This window comes from Cupressus sempervirens, chromosome 8 (genome assembly GCF_028749045.1).
Source record: "Cupressus sempervirens isolate cs-2001-9-10 chromosome 8, ASM2874904v1, whole genome shotgun sequence".
In the NCBI taxonomy this organism is placed as follows: Eukaryota; Viridiplantae; Streptophyta; class Pinopsida; order Cupressales; family Cupressaceae; genus Cupressus; species Cupressus sempervirens.
In genome coordinates this window covers 155,826,653-155,850,736 of record NC_143125.1, presented here as the reverse complement: position 1 = coordinate 155,850,736, position 24,084 = coordinate 155,826,653, and the positions used below count along the sequence as shown (strand labels likewise).

At 31.0% G+C, this 24,084-nt stretch overlaps 2 long non-coding RNA genes across 7 annotated transcripts in view; one reads left to right on the top strand and one right to left on the bottom strand.

Annotated features, from left to right (window-relative positions):
- LOC149542026 (uncharacterized) overlaps positions 1-24,084 on the bottom strand; it is a 269,466-nt gene that overhangs the window by 134,316 nt on the left and 111,066 nt on the right. The window contains exon 3 of one of the 6 annotated variants that reach the window (XR_016355415.1): positions 158-619. The exons of the other annotated variants lie outside the window; for them this stretch is intronic. This is a non-coding gene — a long non-coding RNA (uncharacterized LOC149542026). Of the gene's footprint in view, positions 1-157; positions 620-24,084 lie in introns of those variants that run through there. 6 annotated transcript variants of the gene reach the window in all.
- The window catches only part of LOC149542027 (uncharacterized), a 110,056-nt gene that overhangs the window by 8,906 nt on the left and 77,066 nt on the right, over positions 1-24,084 (top strand). The window lies entirely within an intron of this gene.

The window sequence follows — 24,084 nt, the reverse complement described above, 5'->3', positions numbered from 1 at the left end:
ACAATTTCATCGAATACTACATGTGGTGTCCAACAGAGTGCACAAAATATACTTGAGCTTGTTTTCCAATATTAACTTCCAACAACTTCCTTTTAGTGCTTAGGGTTGTTAAAGTAAAATAAAATAGGCCTTTTTTAATCAATTTGAAATACAAGAATTGAAAGCCAAATATTTTATTCTAAACATTATGAGTCCAATCATTCATATGTTTCCTAGAGAGAATATCATTAAGATTTTGAGGAACCAAAGATATCATATATTTCCTAAGTCTATTCTTCTTAGAATCAATAGCTATGTCCATTGACATATTCAACATGATAAAAAAATGGCCCTATATTTGAAATCTTACCTCATTCTATTATCCAGGGTTGGGATGAGTATAATTTGGGGTTTTTGGTACAAGCGTGGGCCATCTGAGACTAGTACTTTTCCCTCCACTACATCATGAAAACTCTTTTCTTTTGAGGTTTGTTCTACTTCTTTAAACTTGTCAATGCCATTATGTTTATTAGGAGAACCCATAAAAAGAAGCTAGATATCTTTTTAAGGCTATATCACAATAAATGTTGTGATAAGTCTTCCATCATTGGGAAGTCCTCCTTGTAATTCATACCCTAGGCTACACAACAAAATCAACAAGGAATCCTTCAAAAATTCTTATTAAATTCATAAATCTTGTTCAATTTATTAAATCTATATACTTCTATTGTTCACATCTATCCCTTATAGTATTCATGTCCTTAAGAGAAAACTAAAATTATCCTTCTTGATCTATTCATAATTATCATAATTTATATTTTTTATTTTTATTTGAATAAATCCATACCTTTCTTTAGAATTTTCTAATCATTAAAAGTACATTAGATCCCTTGTTTTTAAATGCAAGATCTACCTAATTTGTTAAATTGTAATCTAGAAAACTAGCTTTGATACTAATTAAAAATTGTGAATTAGTATCCACTCAAATTTTTACAATTTCATTTTCATTTAAAAAGTCAAAACATATAAAAATAATAATGTGATGAAATAAAATTATGCAACACAAAAATATACACAATAAAAAAGGTATTTTTTCATTGAAAACTGAATAAGGTAAAATTAACTTTTGGAGTTAACTTATGATAAATATGAATAAGTGTCACAATTTTATATAATACTTGTCACTTAATGAAGTTCACTTCTCTCCCATGGGCTGATTGAGTAGGACATACAAATACATGAAATTCACTATCTAACAAAATTACACATGAAGATTATAGTGAATAAAATGAATATAAATTGGAATAAAAAATGCATCTAACTCATGTGGATATGGAATTCCTCTTTTTTACACCTCACCACATCCTACAATACTTACCTTCTTCACAAAGGATTTTTAATACTATTTATATCCTCAAAAATATCCCAATACATGAACATCCATTATTTGGAAGCTTCTGAGATAGAAGGTTTTTGGCAAAAATAATAACTTTATGAAGCCTATGATTGGGTGGAATGTATTTTTAAATAAAAAATTTTAAATACCATAATTGTTTAGAAAATCCCTCTTTATTTAGCAACTTATTTCAACTTCGATTATGTGTTACAAAATTGTGAATGGTTCTCCTTACCACTTTTTTAGAGGTGCCTAGGGGGTTGGGAAAAGGTAATCTAATTTTACCAATCCAAGTTACTATAATGTTTAAACATTTGGGAGTATTAACCATAATATAGTTCTTTAAGGGAAATTAAAGGACCTTATTGTTTCCTCAGCTAATGGTGTTTTTATCATTGATAATTTGTTTATGATATTATAATGATGGATAGTTCAAAATTTGGTGAAGCTAGAATTTTTAATAAGGCCTCAATATTATTCAAGATTCTCTAGGGAAGAATGTTAATAGAGAAAATAACTCTCTTTTCTTTTTTCAATAGTACAAAAGATAGAAAAAGAAAAATTGCATACATCTTAGGTTGAGTAGTGAAAAAATTTCATTTAATTTATTTAGACCACCCACAATGTGCTATACCATTAGAACTTTTTTTCTTTCCTTGACTGATATATACAATAGAAGACTTGCAAGGAAGAAACGTTCCCTTCTAGGCTAGGATGGAAAAATTGAACTTTTTAAGTTCTCTTAAAAAACTCTTCCATTTTATCCTCTAAGGTTGTTCATAATCTTAATTTTTTTTACTAATATTATTGAAAATATCCATAAATATTTCTCCTATTTAGGAGTGGAGTAAAGAAATAGGGTGCTACTAATTGGGTAGGAGGTTATGTGCATACCAAAGAAATATGGATGTGTTGGTCTAGGAACATGAGACCATTAAATAAGGTCATTTTGGCTAAGTAGGGTTGGAGATAATTTTATTATAAGAGGTAATGTTCAATTATATATAGAATAGTAAATATTTAAATAATGTGAGATATTTTAATGTGTTTGTAGAATCCCAAATCCTTCCACATGGTTTTACTTTCTAGAATTTTTTTTATAAGTTAGGGATGGTTTTCCTTAGGGAGACTTCTATGATTTTAGTGAGGGTAAATAGGTTTTTTCTAGGAGGTTGTCTAGGTTGGCCATGATATATCACATATAATTTATCCTTTAGGAAGTATATATATGAATTCAAAGTTAGATATCATGGATAAAATGCTAGTGATAACTTAAAGAAAGGATCATGGGTCAATTTGCCCCATATTATCTTAGATCTTTTTCCTATACAACTATCCCTTAAGTCCATCTATGTATTAAATAAGCTTGGTGGTTTTAGTTTCCTTGAAATATATTCTCTTAGTCTTATGATCCTTCACTTCTTTAGGCTAAAAAGAAGGTGAGAAATATTATTCCTAAAGTTAATATGGATTCTTCTTTAGAATAAGCTATTAAAAAAGGATAAATTAAGTAAAATGAGATTCTTATTATCTAATTTTTTTTTTTCTAGGTTGAGATTTAATCCATTTCTCATATCTTTCACCACTCTTATTATCTCATTAATTTTTGTTGTTGGGTGTTGTAGCTCTAGAGTCCAAGCTAGGTTTTCACCAAGATATTTATTAAAGTGATGTTATAATGAAACAACTACTCTAAAAATTAGAAATTAAAGTAATTTTTGTCTTACATATTTCCATATTTGAGTTGGGGGATTTTTGAAGGCCATAACAACATGGTTGTTAGAGATACTTCTTTATCAACATAAAATATTTAGAAAAAATTTAAGGCCATAGGATAGAATTTGAATTGTATCAATTATCATATGGTCTCTAATGAGAAGTATATGTACCAAGATAATGATTGAAAGATGGCCAAGGCTTGGAAAATTAAGGCATATATTGTAAATACTTTTAAACCTATTAAGAAATGAAGAGAGGGAATATTTTAGAATCAAGGATGGATGGAATTTAATATTGATGGGGTGGCCAAGGGTAACTCAAGGATTACTAGGTGTGGTGGAATGATTTGGTATAAAGTGGTATATCTATTACAATGGTAATATTCTCATTAGGTTACTAGGCCAACCACCATGCTAAATATGTACAAGTCTACCATGTTCTTGATTTGATTTTCCATCTCAATTATCAAAATATTTATGTCAAAGGTGAATCCAAAAATATAATCGAATTAATCAATGGGAAAAATAAGCCTTCTTAGACTATTAATATATAGGTCAATTTATCAAAGATATTATAGGCTCTTTTAAAAAATTTATATCTCATGAGGTGCATATGAAGAGACTAATGTATTAGTTAAATTGTTTTTGTAGATAAAGATGATATGATGATGGATGACATCATGTATCATATAAGATTCTCAAATAGCATGATGATTTCATATCCTATTTTAAGTATTATATAATTCATGCAAGCATAATCATTATCCAAGCTAGATTTTGTGCCACTAACTATTGTGTAGGATTTAGGCATAATTTCACATGTAGAGTTGAACAAATGTGGTCATTTGAAGAGAAATTCCAATGTATGGAGGTTTTTATTTAGGGAAGGAATCAATCCCTAAATATATAAATCTCATGGATAAGATTCTAAACTCATAGATATTTCCATGAAAATTTGAAAAAAATAAAAAAATGGTACCTTTTGGGAGGAATGTAGATATAGATGAGAACCTCATTGTAGAGATTACAAAAATTATCAATAGAGGTCCTCATGTTTTATAGATAAAATAAATAATTCGACTTCGATATTAACAATTTCAAAAAAATAAAGAGGAAAGGTTGGATTTGTTCAAGGTTTAAATGAGAAACCATAAAATTTTGAGGACTAAGATGGTTTGGAAAGAGGTGTTGAAGGTTATATTATAGTATATCATGTTGGAAAAAATATTTAACACTTCTTCTAGATATCACTTTGTCCTTAAGAATTTTATGTTTACTAGTGATGTAGAAGCATCTTAGGGTAGTTGGCAATCCTGCATGTTGCAATGATTTAACTTTGAGGTTAGAGAGCTTAGTCACAGAAGAGGCTTTCTTGGTTGCTATTTAGAAGTTGTTGGCTGTAGTGTTAGGTAAGAGGCTCGCTCTCGGAAGGAGCTCATCATAGATTGGGCTTGACATACATTGCGTTGCTTGGCATATATTTATTGTTTAACCTGTATTGGTATCTTGACATGTATTATTTCTTGGAAATGCTTAGTGATTTTGCTGAGACTCGATAGTTTGACTTGTTGAATGGGTTTCTTATCAATGTGATCATGATGTGGATTGATTTGGATATGTTTGGACTTATTTAGGCCTTCAATATTTATCCTAGGTGTATTTAATGGGTGTTGTAAGACAAATAAGGAATTTTGAATTTAATATTTTTTCAAGGATGACTTATGGCTCAAATATGTATTTAATTTATGGGTTTATTTAATTTTTGAATTGCTAGGCTAGCTTGTGGCTTGTTTGGGTATAAGTAGAGGGATCTTGTGGAGTCTTGGATAATTATTCATCCAACATAGAGGAAGAAATGAGTAGCTAAGTTTGGGCTTGGGAAACAAGAAGGTTTCTTGGTGGCTTGCGAGCACAAGTTTAGATTATTCTTGGAGTTTCCACTAGATTGTGGATCTGGGCTGGCTAGGGTTTGGATCTTGTGATGTCTATCATAATTACTATTATGATTGCTTATGTATTTGGTTGTAACCTAGAAGGCCTTACAACCGGGCATGCTAGATGTAAATCTTAAAATTTTATTATGAGAATAGTCATTATTGTGGATCTAAATATTTTTTTATTGCGTCTATTCTAGTGTGTCATTATTTTTTGGGGGATTCAACATCTCCTTTGGGGATTCTCTTTCCTTGTACTACATCAACTAGATGTTTTCTTCTTTACTTTTTAAAATAATAGCATTAAAGAGAATACAAAAAGCCCTTCCAAAAGTCATCTATGAAGGTATCCTTATTTAAATTAATGGTCATTCTAAAGAAATATATGCTCTATCTAGAAAAAGTACTATTTTGGAAGAGGATGAAGTAGTTAAAATAGGGATGATGAGTGAAATTTATAGATAGAAGAAAAGTACTATAATCCTCGAGAGAATATAAAATATATAATACCATCTTTATTCCCTCCATATTTATAAAAGAAAATTGCTGATAAGAGATACATAGCTCCTCCCAATTTTGGAAAAATAACAATTAAATTGAAGAAGAATGTAGCCCCTATTCTATTGAAAATGTGAAATATCCTACTATGGATAACCCTCCATCTAGGTTTGGTAGGTAGGTATTTATTACATTCCCCTCTTAAAATGATTCTTCTACATCATAACCTACAACTAATAGGGAAGACATATCTAGATTTACCAATGATTTAAGGTTGGATTTTCATTATTTCAAGCCTCATGAAGAATGCCTAGATGATATCTTATCCATTTATAGAAATGGTAAAATAGATTATTTAGGATCATTGATAAATATTTCCATGATTTCAAGTAAATAAAAATAAAATAGAGTGATAAGAATAGTAAAATAAAGGTTACCTAACTCATGGAAATGTTAAAATATAAGTGATTTAATTAAGGATAAGGAGCTATCGACCAAGCAAGGGAAAAAGTTATATTATGGATTGCCTCAAAAAATGTGTAAGCTATTGAGAAACTCAAAAGAAAGTATTAAATCAAGGTCACTACATTTGTAGAGAAATTGAACAAAATTAAAGCTCACTAGATTTTAGATAAATTGCACCAAAGTAATGAGTCCCTTCAGTTAGTTATGAGTAAAAGCCACAAGGTCATTAAAATGATACTCTAGACCATGAATATCATTATTGGTAACTTAAAAGAATGAAAATTAGGATATGTTGGTTGTTGATATAGAAATTAACAAGGAGAAAGGTCAAGAAGAATCAATAGAACTAAGAAAGAGGAATAGAGAAAATATAGAAAGGAAGGTTGAGAAGACCCCTTAGTAAATCCATGAGATGAAAAAATATGTTCTCTTGATATGAACCTAATGCTTTGGAAATATTGGCATATTTATTTAGTTTCTTTTTTCGAAAAACTTGGTGTCTCTTTATAAGTACCAACATTAATTTTTTATCTAATGGGAAGCTGTCTATTTTTTATACTTAATATTTATGTGGTTAAAATTATCTATTAAAGGGTTTTGGGTCCCTTAAAAAAATATTTTTACCATGATAAATAAAATCACAAAATACCAAATATATCAACTTTAAAAGAAAGTATGCAATACAAACTAGGTTAGATTTAGTTATGCCCATAATGGAGTGAAATGCATTTTAGATAATCTTATTTAATAACTATAAATTAATAAAAATAAATTATTTTTCCACTCAACAATAACAATAAAAAACTATCAGTCATATCCCTTCTTTTTTTAACAAAAGCCAAAGCCTATATAATATATTAATATAAAAATGAGATAAAGTTGTATCCCTTCTTACTCTTTGAAAAAAAAATCATACATAACAAGATTTGAGAAATGTATACTACTAATAGAACTACTATAACCATGTCCTACATGACCATTATGTATTGGTGCAATAAGAGAAACCCTCTAAATTATAGATAATAAAGCATTGTGGATGGCTAAAACACTTCAATATAAAGGATATTGAAATATAATAGATCAAGTCATCTAAAAATATCATAGATAAAACTTTATACCCCACTAATAATATCTATAAATATTTACAATCATATCTACTACTCTAGAGGAATATGGAACATTCTAGTAGATGTATGAGACAATTTAATTCTATCAAACTATAAGGTACAAAACAATCTATTTCTATAGTTCACTTAACAAAGGATAATACTATTAAAACCTTGAAATAATCTCCCTGTATAATTTACTAGTTATTCTCTAAACTATAGTATAAATTCTTTCAATGTGAAGAAATTTAGTCAAAAAATTAGGTTCACTCACTTAAGAGTATGTTATTTATGCCTTAGACAATATTACCCAAATGTACAAGTATCCAAAAAGAAAATTCAATGTAGCTCCTTTGTAGATATGTAGGAACTAATAAATACGAAATCACTCTTAAATGAAAGAATAATTAGTGTCTAATTTAATTTATTACCATATACATAACATGTTATACAGTATCTTAGTACTATTTTGTGTCATGAATACATATAATAGCATTGTTTATTGTAGGCCTCAATCATTATAATTTCATACTTCAAATGTTTGAAATAGTGTCTTTTAAATATTTTATATTTGAAAGAAAAAGTCATCCTCAACTATACAAAACCTTCTATTCTTCAAGAAATTATAAAATAATGACAACACAATGCATAACACTGCCTTTAGGTATTTTCTCATACTAATAATATAATATAATATGCCCTTATCACCCTTCTCATGCTTATCTTTCTTTATATATTATTCACAACATATTGCATCATTATATCCCCGTAAATTCCTCTTTATTTCTTATAAAATCGAGGTAAAAATGACAACAGGGTAAACTTTAAGCAACACCACTCAAGGAAAAGATATAGAAATATTTGTCAGTCTCATTATTTTGAAAAATAAAATAATTTCTATTATCTAATTGGAGAATATTAAATTATTTTAAAAAATTTTGAACTAAATTTTATAAAAATGTAGTGATTTGAAACATTTATTTAAGAAGAAAATTAGTAGCCAAAATTTTATAAAATTAGTTGATTGGAAAATATTAGCCAGTAATAAAAACCCTGAATGAGAAAATCAAACTTTAGATATTATAAATAAATACTCTTTATTGTGAGTATATATTATCCATTTAAAATATAATTATCTTTGCTATGCAAAATTTATGATTAAATTATAATTCTTTAGATAATTTGTATACAATTTCCCATTTTCATCTAAGAGGCTATAACTTCATTTTCACAAAGAAATCACTAACTAGACTACTAGTCTTGTAAATTGCTTCTATTTTATTTCATTATTTATGTATAGTGTTAACATTAAGGATAACAAAATAACAATTTCCATGAAGAAACATTCCAAAAGGTATCATCTCACATTCAACCATATTACATGAATGTTTCTTGTGGAATAGAACAAGGTAACCATAAAAACACACCCACAAGATGAGAAAAAGAGAAAATATAGAAAATGTAATTAGTTAAAGGTGAGAAATTTTGGCCATCCCAAATTTTGAAGAGGCCTAATTCAAGAAATAATTAGGATGTATATTTTTCTAAGTGGACATAATATTTCACCTTTTTAAGGTACTTAAAAATTGTCAAAGCATTATGAAGATGAATTATAAATGAATTAATATAAGTAAAGATGAATATCCTAGCACTAACTTTACAAAATAAGTAGAACAAGTCAACTTCAATAGTTGTGTAGGTAGAAGTGTGAAAAATTAGCCAATACTAAAACTATATACTTTCCAAATGAAAAGGAATACATATTATAGATTCATAATGGATATCAAAGGTTTAACCAAATTGGTTATCCATAGAACATGTAAGACATTATAAGGTCAATTTTCAAATGAACCTAGGTATTAGATGAAGAAATAACTAGGGCACAAGAGAAATCAATTTAAAAATATTTTAATTGAAGATATGTATAAAAATATTTGTGGAAAATTTAATTCTATGAAAACATTGGAAGGCCCAAATTATTATGTAGATATATGCATAAAAAATCTTCACAAAGTGGTAAAATAAGAAAGATAAGAAGAGGGAGTATTGAGTTCTCTCAACTATACAAATATTAAAATTTTAAAATTTCAAAACGAAAATTTTGCCTTATGATCACAAAGAATCCATCCTCTTCACCAAATTATAATTATCATGTGAGTAGTAAAAAAATTTCCATTTTCATTGTCAAATTAGTTGAGTCTCTTTATGACAATAAATACATATATTATTTGACACAAAATAAACTTATATTATGGTGATAATTATTTTATATTTGATTATAAAAAATAATATAAAAATAATTTTTTTACAACTTATAACAATAAGTTAGCATGCTTTTTAAAAATATTTCTTTGCATATAATAATTTGATATATGTAGATATCTTGGGCTATATAAGGTCGAATGGATAACGAATTATGAGATACCTACAATAGATATTCATGCAATAAACTTTAGATCAATTTCACTACAAGAAAGTATATTTTGGAGAACATCATCTCATAAATATAATGGTAAGTTTTTTATTCATTTTGTGTCTTATCATTATATTTCTTTCATTAAAATGATGTATCTATTAGTTTTTTTAATTTGAATATCTATAAAATGAATGTGATGTATTAATGACCACTATTTTTATCTGTGGTAATGGGTCTCAGTATCAAGGGAGAGAGAATGATGTAGCAACCAATCTTGCTGTCAAACCCCAACCTTTTCATGCTCTTTACTAGGTAATTTACTTGACTAAATAAGACTTCTACACACCCTATTTCTTCTAAGGATCCTAGCCAATAGATCATATTCCTTCAACTAGTTAGTATAAGCTTGCTCACAAACTCCTTACAACAAACATAACCCCAATTCTGATTGGACTTCCAATATGATGAAATGGACACATAGCTATAACTTAGGAAATTAATCAAAATTCAAAGCTCGAAACAAGGAAAAAACCCTAATCAAGTTGCATTCAATAAGGTAATTTACACTCAAATGCTTGGGAAAAAGATACGAGGATTAGCCCTCCAAATAAACTAAAATAGAGATATTTTGCGAAAACCCTTAACAATGGCCAAAAGAAATCACCTTTTTGGATACCCTTTTTAGACTACCTAAAGATTTTGATATTCTAAAGCCCCCAACTTGTCTATACAATAGAAGCCCATTTTTAGCCTCAATTTTAGGGTTTTAAGGGTTTTGATGCTGTTTAGTCCAAAAAATTCTTAAAATTCCTTTAAAATACTTCTCCTCAGGATTAGGCTTATCCCTCACCATTTCCTTACTCTTCACATTCTTGGATTGATGTCTTTGTACTCTCAATCCACTCCAAATTCTCATTTATTGATCCGTGATCCGTAACCAAACATGGTTTGCTTGCCTAGCCTGACATTACTCTAAAAGTTCTTGTTGTCAATTCCAAGGGCCTTGTATTAGTATACATTAATTACATCGATTCTAGGTCCAAATCCCAAAGAAACATACAAATCCAATAGTGGAAAGTGGCCCTAACATCCATTTTCCACATATAGTCTTGTTCAGACCAACAAACTTGTGAACTACAAAATATTTATTTACCACACACAAAACTAATGAAAAGTAAAAAAAAAAGGATTGAAAGAGATTATAAAATACCTAAATAAACTTAAACAACACCAAAAACATTGCATCTAATCTGTATAGAACATATAACTAACAAAAAACTAGAATTGTTGTATTGAAAAGTTGTAATATAGTCGATACATAGCAAACACTTACTTCTCCAACCTTTTAAAAAGGTCAAGAGTTTGGACATATATAGGCTTAGAATGATCTAATCCAAATAATTTAGGTGGTTAAAAGGATCCCATTTATAATTTTCTCTTGTTGCATAAAAGTTGCAAAAGTTGTCAATGACAACTTTGCAAGAAATGATCAATTTTTGCAATTTTGCAAATTGACTACCCAAACTTGCCCCACTTGCTATCAAAATTTACAAAAGGAATAAGATGGATCCAAAACACCTAATATGGAACTTAAAAAACTTTCTTTCCCTATTTATCCCTCAAAACCCAAAAATGCTCTATTGAGCAAAATGAGCAATTTTTAAGCAAATAGGAGCAATATTGCACTGTGGGGCTCTTCTTACATATCTCACCTCACCTTAGGAATAGGTTGGTCATATTAGTGATCTAGTGACATGGATAACATCACTACAAGCCAAAATCATCAAGAATTTCTAGGCCTACCCCTTAGCCTACCTAGGCTCTCCTACACCATACTCCCCCATCAAAAAACTAAGTCACACCTAATTGGAAAATGTCCATGGGAATGCCAACCTTCTTGAACTCTAACTCAACAACCTAGGTAACCTCTAAAATTTTCTTTCCCTTCCATTTAATGAGATTCTCCATATATACCTTGTGCCTTAAAGACTTCTTCACCCTATAATCTAACACCTTCTTTGCTTCCAAATTTTAGATATTAGGTGTTGTAGTAGGTTCAATATTAGCTTGAAAATTTGGACTAATATGAGGTAAGTTACCTTTGAATTCCACCATGTCTTGAATATTGAATATATAGGATATGCTTAGATTTGATGGTAAATATACCTTGTAGGTATTTTCTCCATGCTTAGCTAAAAAATTTCAAGGGCCTACCCTCTTTATTTGTAGCCTGGTAGGAACACCTTTTTGAATCCTTGCTTTATTCAAATGGAACATTACATAGTCACCAACAAAAAATTGAATATTTGTGCTCTTTTCATCCACTTTATCCTTGAGTTTTATAGTTTGAATAAAGTTTTTAGCTTGACCAATTCTTTGATCCATATCACCAAGATATCTTAGTTTATATATTGTTGGAAATATTATGATCGACTTAAGTTACTAAGAGAGGAGGGATGAATCAGTAAGTAATAAAACTTAATCCTTAATTAGCAATTATTCCTTCATGTGTATTTTGATCTAATTACATGCATAAAAAACTAAAAACATTAAAGAATACATAACAATTTTAACACACAATTTGGTGACCCAGAAACCTTCCAAATAGAATGTAAAACTAGGGTGAGGATGATACCCACAAGCTTTAGTACTATAGTATAAAGTTGGCATGTCAAGGCTTATAATGATCAGTTCTAATGATCTTCCCTTTTAGGAGCAATAAGAACTGCTAGGTCCACCTTGCTAAAGGATTTACAAACATTCAATGAAGTATGCACTTGGTAAAGAGAATTGCACAAGACTGTTAGGTCTAGCTTGTTAAAGGATTTGACTGATCCACCTATTAGGATGAACCAATAGTTTGATCTCTAACATGCAACTTGGTTTGCTAAATGAGATACCTTTGAGTGTAAAAATCACCTTGCTATGATAGATAAATCTTTTGTGCTCCTTATATTGCTTGTGGCATTGTTCTCTACTTTTCTACTCTTTTCTACTTATTACATTACTTCCATATTATATGTATTCTTTTGGATGTGATGTATACTATATCCTTATCAGTCAAAACTGAATTCAAAATGTTCATTAATACCTTTATCCATCACCTTATTACTCCAACTCAATAGAGTATAGTATCTTTGAGATTTTTCAAAATTGGTTTTGCAAGGGATGTATTTCTATACATGAATAATATGGTAATGCTCACCCATACATAATATATAGTGTACTTTACATCTTTTCACATTTGATATATACATTTTTCTCTCATAATACATCTATATACATCTTTTCCTTCTTTACACAATATACATATTTTCTACAATCTTCTCCCCATTTAACATTAATGCCAAAAAGTTTAGCTATATATATTATACAGCAATGCCAAAATGTGATAAGAAGTTTTTTCATGTACCTTCAAAATTAGCACCATTGTCTTTTCCCAATTATCTTGCAACATCTTGCATGTGTGCAATGCAATCTACACTTCTCCAAATAGTTCTATCATATGGTCTGCAATGGAGAAGTTGTCATCATGGATGGGAATTTTTCCATGTGCAATGTGTTTCTACAATGTATCCATGTTTGGAAGAATCATGCCCTGTATATTCATTAATGTAGCTCTTATTTTGGCTTCTTTTTTCAGCAATTTTTCTTGCATATCAGTTAGGAATCTAATCTTGTTGTAGTGGGCAGAGATGTAGCTCAGTCAAGTTGCAACTACTGTGCACTTGCCTTCAGATCCTCATCAATCTTTGATAGTTTATCTTTTATTTCCTTAGTGAAAATTGATATATCATAGAGTTTACCAAATAGTAAAGATACATTGTTGCAAGAGGTCTCAAATGAGCCTAGAATAGTAGATAATTCTACTTGATGGATAGCAATTTTTTGAGCAATAAGTTCTAAAAATTTATTCTCAAATTTATTCTTAGCTCTTTGGAACAATTTCTTTTGTCCATTCATATCATCATTGAATTTCTAGACTACCACTACTAACTAATTCAAAATTGGTTGAGATGTATCAACCTCCATATTTAGTGTCTCTTCAAGAATATTCTTTGCATCCTTAATTATGTAGAATTCCTTATTTCTTTCTTCTCTAAGTCTTTAGCTTTCTTCTCCACAAGTTCTCAAAATGTTTGCGTTTGATCAAGATTGAGATTGGAGATATCCCAATTAAGAATAACAATCTCCTCATCAAGATCTATGTCTTCTTCTTTCTCTTTTCCTTTACCAAAAAATCTTGTGCCTGATTGAGGCTTGCTCTCAACTATCTTTGAACTTATTAATTGCATGCTAGGAATGGAAAAAATTGTAGAAATAGTGGGGCTTACTAAAAAGGTAGATACTGTACTTATTGCCAAAATACTGATGGTAGTGTTGGAAATGTAGATGGAGTAATTGAGGGGGGGGGGGGGGTGGTGAATTAGCTACCACAAAAACAAATCCATAGATCCCTTAGATGTCAAATAAAATTATTTACTATTGTCACTCGATAAACATACTTAAAATGCTATAACTTGGTAAATGCAATGTACGTTAACTTTAATAGATCTTAAACATTCATAGTGATTAACATGTAAGCATAAAAGAAATAATATGAACACATGAGACACCAGATTTAACATGGAAACCCAATATGGGAAAAACCACCAAGTAACTAGCTACTGATTTTCACTCTTTTGAAGTGATCCCTATTAGGAGCCAACTTAGTTAAAGGTTACAAAACACACTGTTAGGTGTGACCTTATTAGAGGATTTAATCACCCTGATAGGAGTGGCTTTGCAAGAGGTCTTTAGAACAATTCAATAGAATTGTCACCTTGTTAGAGGATTTACAACTGGCTATTAATCCAACTTTGCTAAGATATTTTGGAATCATTGCTAAAATGGTAAGAAAGTAACAATAAAATGACCTAAATGAGATGCAACTAAATTTTTTGATTACAAATCTTTGTTCTGCTTCACACTAGATCCTTCTTGATTGAATATAACTTTGTTGCTCGTCAAGGATATTTGATCATCCTTTGTATTCGCTCACACTTTCCTCTTCAAACAATCAATGCACTTGCATACTAGCTCATCCTCTTTTGAATTCTCAACTTGAACTTTCATATATACCATTCTAATTATCAAGTCAGCCCAATTACAACTTAAAATTGCCAATAATCATTACCTCAATTGGTTGGAATCAATACTTGAAACAATTAAACTTCATTTCTCAAATTAAAAAAATCTTTCATTAGCCAACCCTACTCAGTAAACAGTGATCCTGAAATGATTTCTTGTGTTAACTAATAGAAGCTTAGTTAACACTAAAAACTTGCAAAATCCTTTGGAAACCGAGTGAACTTAGTAGAAACTAACCTCTGACCAATTTTAATTTTTTAACCATGAGAGCTTGGTGAACACTACTTTCTCCCATGATTTCCTTCGATGCTTGAGTGAGCTTGGTAGACACTATCTATGTAGAGTAATTTCTAGGAATGCTCAGTAGACATAACAAGTTGCCTTGTTGACCAACTAAGCTTGGTAAGGACTGATAGATAACTGATATGAAATTTGTGTAACATCAAAGACAACACACAATTAGACAATTGTATCCAACAATCTCCCTCTTTAGTGTTGATGGAAACACAACATGTCATAGCAAAATGAAATTTGAAAACAAGACTTTCTCTCACAAAAATTTTCTCCCTCTTAGATTTTATGCCACAAACTTCTCTAATGTAGTAATCTCCCTCTGTGAAGGAATTACATAGCTTCTTCTTGAAACATAAACTTTCCCTCAAACAAATTTTAGAAAGGTATGATAGTAAACTCTCCCTCTTTGACAACACATGCCAAAGACAACACATACCAAATGAGTATCAATGCACCTTGAGTAATAATTCATATGCAACGTTCTCTTGACTATGCTACATCAACTGATAGATCTTTAACTTGGTTCCTATTGATGCATCGCTAAAACTTTATTTTAGTGAGCTTTAGATAGGGGAATGACCCCTAACTTACCTCTTATATACAAGAATGCATCCTTAGGTAATGGCTTGGTGAATATGTCTACAATCTATTCTTTTAAATGGACATATTCCAATCTGATTTCTTTATCCTGCACTAATTCTTTGACAAAGTGGTATTTTATGGGAATGTGCTTGGTTTTGGAATGCATCATTGGATTCTTTGATATGTTAATTGCACTTATATTATCACAAAACAAGACAACTGGTTCTTTGATCTCAACCTTCATGCCTTCAAACAACTATTTAAACCAAACAATATTAGAGAAATTCACTACTACTACAACATATTCTACTTCTACTGTAGATTGGGATGTGCAATTTTACTTTTTGCTTGTCCAAGATACCAACCTTTTTCCAAGAAAAAATGCTCCACCACTTGTACTCTTTTTGTCATCAATGTTTCCTACCCAATCAACATCAGTAAACACTTTCAAGTCTAAATTTCTTCCAAGTTTATACCATAAGCCATAATCTTCAATGCCTTTCAAGTATCTCAAGATCCTTTTGATTGCTATCATATGATTTTCTCTAGGTTTTTTCGAGAATCGTGCCACTATACCACTCGCAAGAGTAATATCGGGCCTTGTATGAACTACATACTATAATTTTTCAATCATTAATCTGTATAAGGTCTGATCTACCTATTTTGAGTCATCATCTTTGGTAAGCTTTAGTCCAGTACACATGGGGGTTACAACTAGTTTTGAATCTTCCATACAAAACTTCTTGAGTATCTCTTTGATATACTTAGACTAAGTGATGTAGATATCATTCTTGCTCTATTGTATCTAAAGACCAACAAAGAACTTAATCTCACTAAACATAGACATTTCAAAATCTTTGTTCATTTGCTTTGAAATTTTTTTACATAGATCATCATTCCCTATCAATAAAGTATCATCCAAAAATGTTTCTGCCAAAACAATCTTGTTATCTAGTCCTTCCTTGATGTAAAAACTACTATTATCATTAGTTCTTTACAAGCCAATCTGAATAAGGTAGTTATGCAATTTCTCATAGCATGCTCTAGGAGCTTTTTTTAGTCCATACAATGCTTTGTGTAATTTGCAGACCATGTCCCTTTTGTCTGGATCAACAAAATCTTTAGGTTCTTCAATGTAGACTTATTCATCTAGAATACCATTGAGAAATGAAGATTTAACATCCATCTTTCCTTTATGTGCTTCATATGCAAATAAGGTCCTGAAACCTTCTAATCTTGCAATAGGAGAAAAAGTCTCACCATAATCAATTCCTTCTTCTTGAGAATATCTTTTGCACATCAATCTAGCCTTGTTTCTTGATACCTTACCATCTTTATTCAACTTATTCCTAAATACCCATTTTGTTTCAATCACATTTTAATCTTTAGGCCTAGGTACAAGAGTCTAAGTTTTTTTCTTCTCTATTTTCTCTATCTTTTCATTCATAGCCTCAATTCAACTTTCATTTTCTAATATATCTTTGACATTTTTAGTTTCAAAATTAGTAAGTAAACATGTACCTTTTAGCTTACTTCTTGTCATAGTACCTTCTGATTTATCTCCAATAATTTGATTTGGTGTATGATGCCTCCTGATGTACTTGGCTTCTATAGGTTCCTTATCTTTTGAATGAATTGCATTGTCATCTTCTTAAACTTCAACTTGTTGTTCTAGTTGCTCAGACTCGATAGGCATTAGCTTGGTAGCTTCAGAATGTGACTCGAGTCCTTGTGACTGGGTTTGAACTTTTTGCAACTTGGCGACTAAGGAAGACTCGAGAGTAGAAGTCTCCTAATTGACAGATATGTTTGGCAATCTATCAGGTTCAATTTAAACAAATATCATATAGTCTAGTTCCTTTTTTCTTTCTTCTTTAGTCCTTTCTACAAACTCATCAACTTTCTATGATTTTGTGAGTAGACAAATTCAAACACCTATATGCCTTACTCTTGCAAGAATATCCTAAAAATATACCTTCATCACCTTTCACATCAAATTTTCCTTTTCTAGATTCTTTCAAGATGTAACATTTACTTTCAAATACTTTTAGGTAACTTACATTAGGTTTATAGCCATATCATAACTCATAGGGAGTTTTAAATGAGTCCTTCTTACACTATACTTGGTTTAAGGTATGAATTGGAGTGTCGATAGCTTCCTTCCAGTATTTGATAGCAATGTCCTTTTCAATCATTAGAGTCCTTGCACAATCCATGATAGATTTTTTCCTCCTTTAAGCTATTCCATTATGCTCAAGAGTTCCAAGGGCTGATACCTATCTTTTGATTCCTCTTTCAATGCAAAAGTTATTGAATTAATTGGAGATGAATTCACCACCTCTATTTTATCTTAAGCATTTCAATATTTTTCTTATTTCCTTTTCTACTCTTGCCAAATACCATTTGAATTTCTCAAATTCTTATGACTTCTCTCTTAGATACATAACAATCATCATACTAGAGTAGTCATCAACAAAAAGAATGATTTTTTTTTCTCTAGTATAGTTCTCAATTCCAATAGGTCCACACAAGTTAGTATGCACAATTTCCAAAATATCTTTAGACTAATAGTTTTTTCTTTTAAAACTAGTCTTTCCCATTTTACCAATTTGACAATTCTTTCATAGACCAACATCAGGTTTCTTCAAACTAGGAATGCCTCTTATTTTCCTAAATTCTCGTATTTTCACCATGTTATCAAAATTTACATGACATAATTTTGTGCCATAACCAACTTTCTTCAACTTGAACAATAAAGCATGAGCACTCACCAAGATCAAGATAAAACAAGTTACCTTTTGTTTGTTTTCCTGATCCAATCAGTTTTCCTTTGTCATCCAACAGTCTTGCCTTGCCATGCATGAATTCCACCTTGAATCCAATGTTGATTAGTTGTTCCACACTCAATAGATTATGTTTTAGTCCTTCAACCCAATAGGTATTATCACATACAAGTTCTTTGGTTAATGAGACTTGACCTCTTCCTTTTATGCAACAAGGTTAATTGTTTCAAAACCTTACACTACCACCATCATAGTCTTCAAAGTGTTCAAACTTTGTTTGATCACCAATCATATGATGTGAAAATCCACTGTCTATGATCATTATATCTTTTTTTCTCACATGACAGATAAGTTCCATCTCATCTTCTTTATCATCATCAGATTCATCTTTCAAAGCAATGTAAACTATTTCATCTTCACTATTATCAGAATCCTTAGCCATAAAACATGTCTTCTTACCTTTGTCCTTGAATGATTTGAAATCCTTCTTGCCATTGCACTTGTTACCTTTCTTCTCATCCTTGCTTACTTTGTTTGGGCACCTGGCAGCAATATGACCAATTTCTTCACATGAAAAATAGATTAGGGGAACTTTACCTTTGTATTTTCCTTTGCCTCTAGAACAATTCCTTGCAAGTAGAGCTTCAACAACTTCAAGATCATTGTCAAAACTTTCCTCTGATTCTTCTTCACTTTCTGACTGAGTGTCCTTTATTTTCTTTCTTTTTTCCTTAAGTGAAATCTTGGCTTCAAATGCTGATTCAATATTCTTTGAAGCTGGAACATAATTGTCATAGTTATCTAGCTCAAAGGCTATCAATCTTCCTACCAAGGTATCCAAAGTTATCTTATGATTTTTCTCACATCTTCTTTCTTGAATTATAGATACTCTAATTGCATAATGGGAAGCAATGTTCTAAAAACTTTACTTACAACTATTTCTTCCTTGATCTCTCCACTAGAAGCTTTGATTGTACTGACACTTTCTTTGATCCTTTCAACATATTTGGCAATGTTTTCATCCTCTCTCATTCTCATCTGATCAAATTATTCTCTAAGGCTTTTTGCTTTGGCTCTCCTCACATTGTCATCACCATCACAAATATCTTTTAGCTTGTTCCACATTTCAAAGGTAGTTTTTCAATCCTTGATATCATCAAATTATTCATAGCTTAGAGCAGATGCAATATCTATCATCATGGTGTTATGAGTCTTTTTCTTAGCAATGTCACAAACAAATAATATAATAAAAGGAGTTGTGTATTCTTCATCAAGGTATTTCAATCCCGAATCACCAATGGAAGCTAGATGAAGCCTCTTGAGACCCTACCATGCCGAAAAGTTATCTCTGTTAAGCCTTGGGATTTCTCTGTTGTAAGACATCCCGATCTTTAGCTTAGGTTCTTGAAACCTTTCCTGCAAGCACCAAAATCCCTAATACCAATTTTTGGAAATATAGATGTAGTAATTGGGGTGGGGGGTTTGAATCAATTACCAGAAAAACAAATCCATAGATCCCTTAGATGTCTGATAAAACTATTTATTGTTGTCACTTAGTAAACATACTTAAAATGTTGTAACTTGACAAATGCAATGTATGTTAACTTTAATAGATCTTAAACATTCACAATGATTAACATGCAATCATAAAATAAATAATATGAACACATGAGACACCAGATTTAACATGGAAATCCAATATGGGAAAAACCACCAAGTAACTAGCTATTGCTTTTCACTCTTTTGAAGTGAGCCCCATTAGAAGCCAAGCTGGTTAAAGGTTAAAAAACACACTATTAGGTGGGACCTTCTTAGAGGATTTAATCACCCTGTTAGGAGTGGCCTTACAAGAGGTCTTTAGAATAATTCAATAGAACTATCACCTTGTTAGAGGATTTACAACTGGCTTTTAAACCAACTCTGCTAAGAGATTTTGGAATCACTGCTACAATGGTAAGAAAGTAACAATGAAATGACCTGAATGAGATGAAACTAAATTTGTTGATTACATATCTCTATTCTACTTCACACTAGATCCTTCCTGATTGAATATAACTTTGTTGATCCTCAAGGATATCTAACCATCCTTCAAATTCACTCACACTTTCCTCTTTAAAAAATCAATGCACTTGCATGCTCGCTCATCCTCTTTTGAATTCTCAGCTTGACATTTCATATATACCATTCAGATTATCAAGTCAACCCAATTACAATTTACAATTACCAATAATCATTACCTCAGTTGGCTAGAATCAATACTTGAAACAATTAAATTTCATTTCTCAAATTATCAGAATCCTTCATTGGCTGACCCTACTCGGTAAACACTGATCTTCTAATGATTTCCTGTGTTAACCAATAGAAGCTCTATTAACACTACAAACCTATGAAATCCTTTGGAAACAAAGTGAACTCAGTAGAAACTAACCTTTGACCAATTTTCCTTCATTAACCATGAGAGCTTGGTTAACACTGCTTTTTGCCACAATTTCCTTTGACAGCCTAGTAAGCTCAGTAGACATTGTCTACATATAGTAATTTCTAGCAATACTTGGTAGACATAGAAAATTGCCTTGCTAATCAATTGAGCTTAGTAAGCGCTGACAAATAACTGATATGATATTTTTTTAACATCAAATACAACACACAATTAGACAATTGTATCCAATAGTTAGAAATATCTAGAGTTACCAAAACTGATATAGAGGGAAGTGCTTGTTTCTTGGTAGATGAAGTGCTTGTCACTTCAATCATTGAAGTACTAAGCTAGATAGGTGCAAATATTGATTGAGTGCTTGTGCTAACTACACTTATCACAATCAATCTTGTTGAAGCTTTCTTCAGTCTTGATATTATCAGAACATTTCTTAGAGAATGACGAAGTGAGGCTATGACCGCTATAGCAATTTTCACTGGGTTGGTCTCCTCAATATCTTCTACATCTGGTAAATCTTCCTTGGTAGCTTCCTATCCCTATTCCTTCTCTTCATCATCTACATTATCAAAATGTGTAACTTCTTCAACATCAAATTCTTCATCCTTGTCACTAACACTAACTACAAAATCACTTGGCTTGTGAAGAAGATAAATATTCTTCCATGTGTTTGTAGCATTCCTTACTATATGTTCAATGCCATTTAATAACACAAGACAAGTGTTGAATCTAAAAGTAAGATTTTCTTCATTTTTCTTCAAAGATTCCTTTACCTCCTTGTCATTCAAACTCAACATGAGTTACCTTAGGGTTTTATCATACATGTTTTTTGTTGTTTTCATGGCATTCTCCCATCTTGGCTTAATTTTCTCCATGAAACCATGAGGAATTTGAAGAGCAAGCTAATTTGGGGAATATTTCCATTTTCTCATTTTAGATATTATGAAGTCTTTTATTTGCTTATGCTCCACTTTAGTCCTAGTTTCATACTTTAGTGCTTTGATGTTTGTTATCCTAGCCCCTAACTCTAATTCTTTCATCCTTTCTTGGAAGGTGGGTGGAGGCCTCTTGAGGATTATATCTCCTCCTTCTTTATCTTATTTCTTCCTAGATGATCTTCTGGTAAATACAATAGTAGATGTCTTGGCAGGCTTGGTAGTAATTACTTTACCTTTTCTCTTTAATGGTTCTTCATCCTTTGATTTCTCTTCATCATCTATTGCTTCATCTTCTCTTCTTCCTTTAGTCAATAGAAGAGTGGTGCTAGTTTTTAGTTTGGAAATTCTCTTCTTTCCTTTGTTGACTATCTGAGGAAATTTACTTTCAAGTTCAATTTTGGAGTTTTCCTTGTCAAAAGTACCAAGATATGCAACTTTACGATCTATAGGCTCATTGATCAGTGCCTCAAATATGTCCCTGGTTTCATCAATGTTTACCTAATAACCAAGAGGTTTCACCCATACTATCCTTTATCTAACTACCTAAATGTACACATTGTCACTATCAACCATGAAACACACATCATCTTTGTAATCATCAACCAGCTTCTTTGGAATTCTAAATACATTATTCATCTTCTCTTTGAATGCATCAAAGTAGTTATTTGCAATACTTGCATAGTTCTCTCCCATTTCAAAAATATACTCATTAATTTGATAAAGAATAGGTACATCCTTCCTCCAAACTACTATACATTTAGATGGGAAAAGATTTTGAACATAGAAAATAGACAAGCCAAAAGTGAACCAAATTTACAAGGATTGTTCTTGGAAGTTCTTATACTTTTGATGTTTTTGTTGAACTGGTTTAGCATCAACTTGCCAAGTTCAAGTGACAGGTTATCCTTGACCACGTTGTATGCCAAGTCTACTACTTCACATGACACACTATTTAATCTAATCAAATTGTATATCTTGTGAGTGATTACATGTATCCTAAAATTGAGTTCCTTATTAGTCTTACTACTAATCTTCATTCCCTTTCCATCTCACTCAACAAGGTTTTTCTTCTCTAGTTCTACCTAACTTAGGGTTTTAGTCATTTTCACTTTTGTCAACATGGAAAGACCAGTGATCTTGTGCATCATCTTCTTAGTTATAAAAATAGGTTGCTCCAACCACAGCTGACCATTGTGCATATGAATGAGAATATATCTTATCCATTTTATCTGAAAATCTTGTGGCATATGCAAAATTTGAGTTAAACCTTTGTTTGAAGATGTTGATGTTCTAGTTTCAACACACCATTGACACATAAATAAGGGCTTCATCCATTTATAATATACTAATATCTTGAATAAAAAAATTAGAATGTTAACATATATCATTGATTAATAGTACCTTTGGTGGAATTTGCAACTGAGCTCTGCTTAGATCTAAGGTTTTTGCAATAGCAAGGCTTAACTTGAAGTGAAGTTCCTTCCATTCCATGCCTTGAACTAACATGTCTAAACCTTTCTTTTATAATCTACTAGTGGATGTCATCTTTTCTCGGTAGGGTTTGAAAGAATATGAAAATCTTCAATAACAATTCGCTCAAATCTCTTGAATGCTTTGAGGATCACTCTACTCAGATAGCTCTCAAAAATTCATGGTGAGAAATGACTTCAATTTTATTATTTTTCATCAAAATTTTCCATAAGTGCCTAATATGATTGTTCACTCAAATGATAGAGTATCATCCACTACACTTTCATTGAATGGTCAGTAACCACACATAACTTAGTTACTCCTAACCTTGCCTGCCAGGGTCTACAACCTAATCTCACTCGGTAAGATAGTAACTCAACCTCACTTGATAATGACTGGCATCTTTTACTCAATGATCCCTTTGAATCTTGAATGCTGAATTGGATCTTTTATCCTACTCACTAGAACTAGTGTGAGATATTTTCTTTAGAATCCTAGTTCCAATACTCGTTTGAGAGATCAAGTGGAAATGGTAGAGTCACCCAATTCTTGAGTGACTTGTTCATCATAGCTTAGACTTGTAGTCTTAGACAATTTTGCAACCCATTACTATTTGATCTACTTTTTGATGTTATCAACTTTTGCCTTCTTTTCATCTTCAATTCCTCTAGTATTCATACAATTCTTGGCAAGATGACCAAGTTCTATACAAATGAAACATTTTTTGGTAGTATCTCTTGTCCTCATATCATGTTTTACACAATTCATTCTAATATGTCCAAATTCTCCATAGTAATGACATCTACACCAAGTGTTATAGTCTCAATCAAATATAGCTTTCGCAATCTATTCTATTAGGTTAAGTATCTTAGTTTTGCATTCTAACAATGGTATCCCATGCGTCTTACATTTGTGACATTTTATTTCAAACTTAGGTTTAT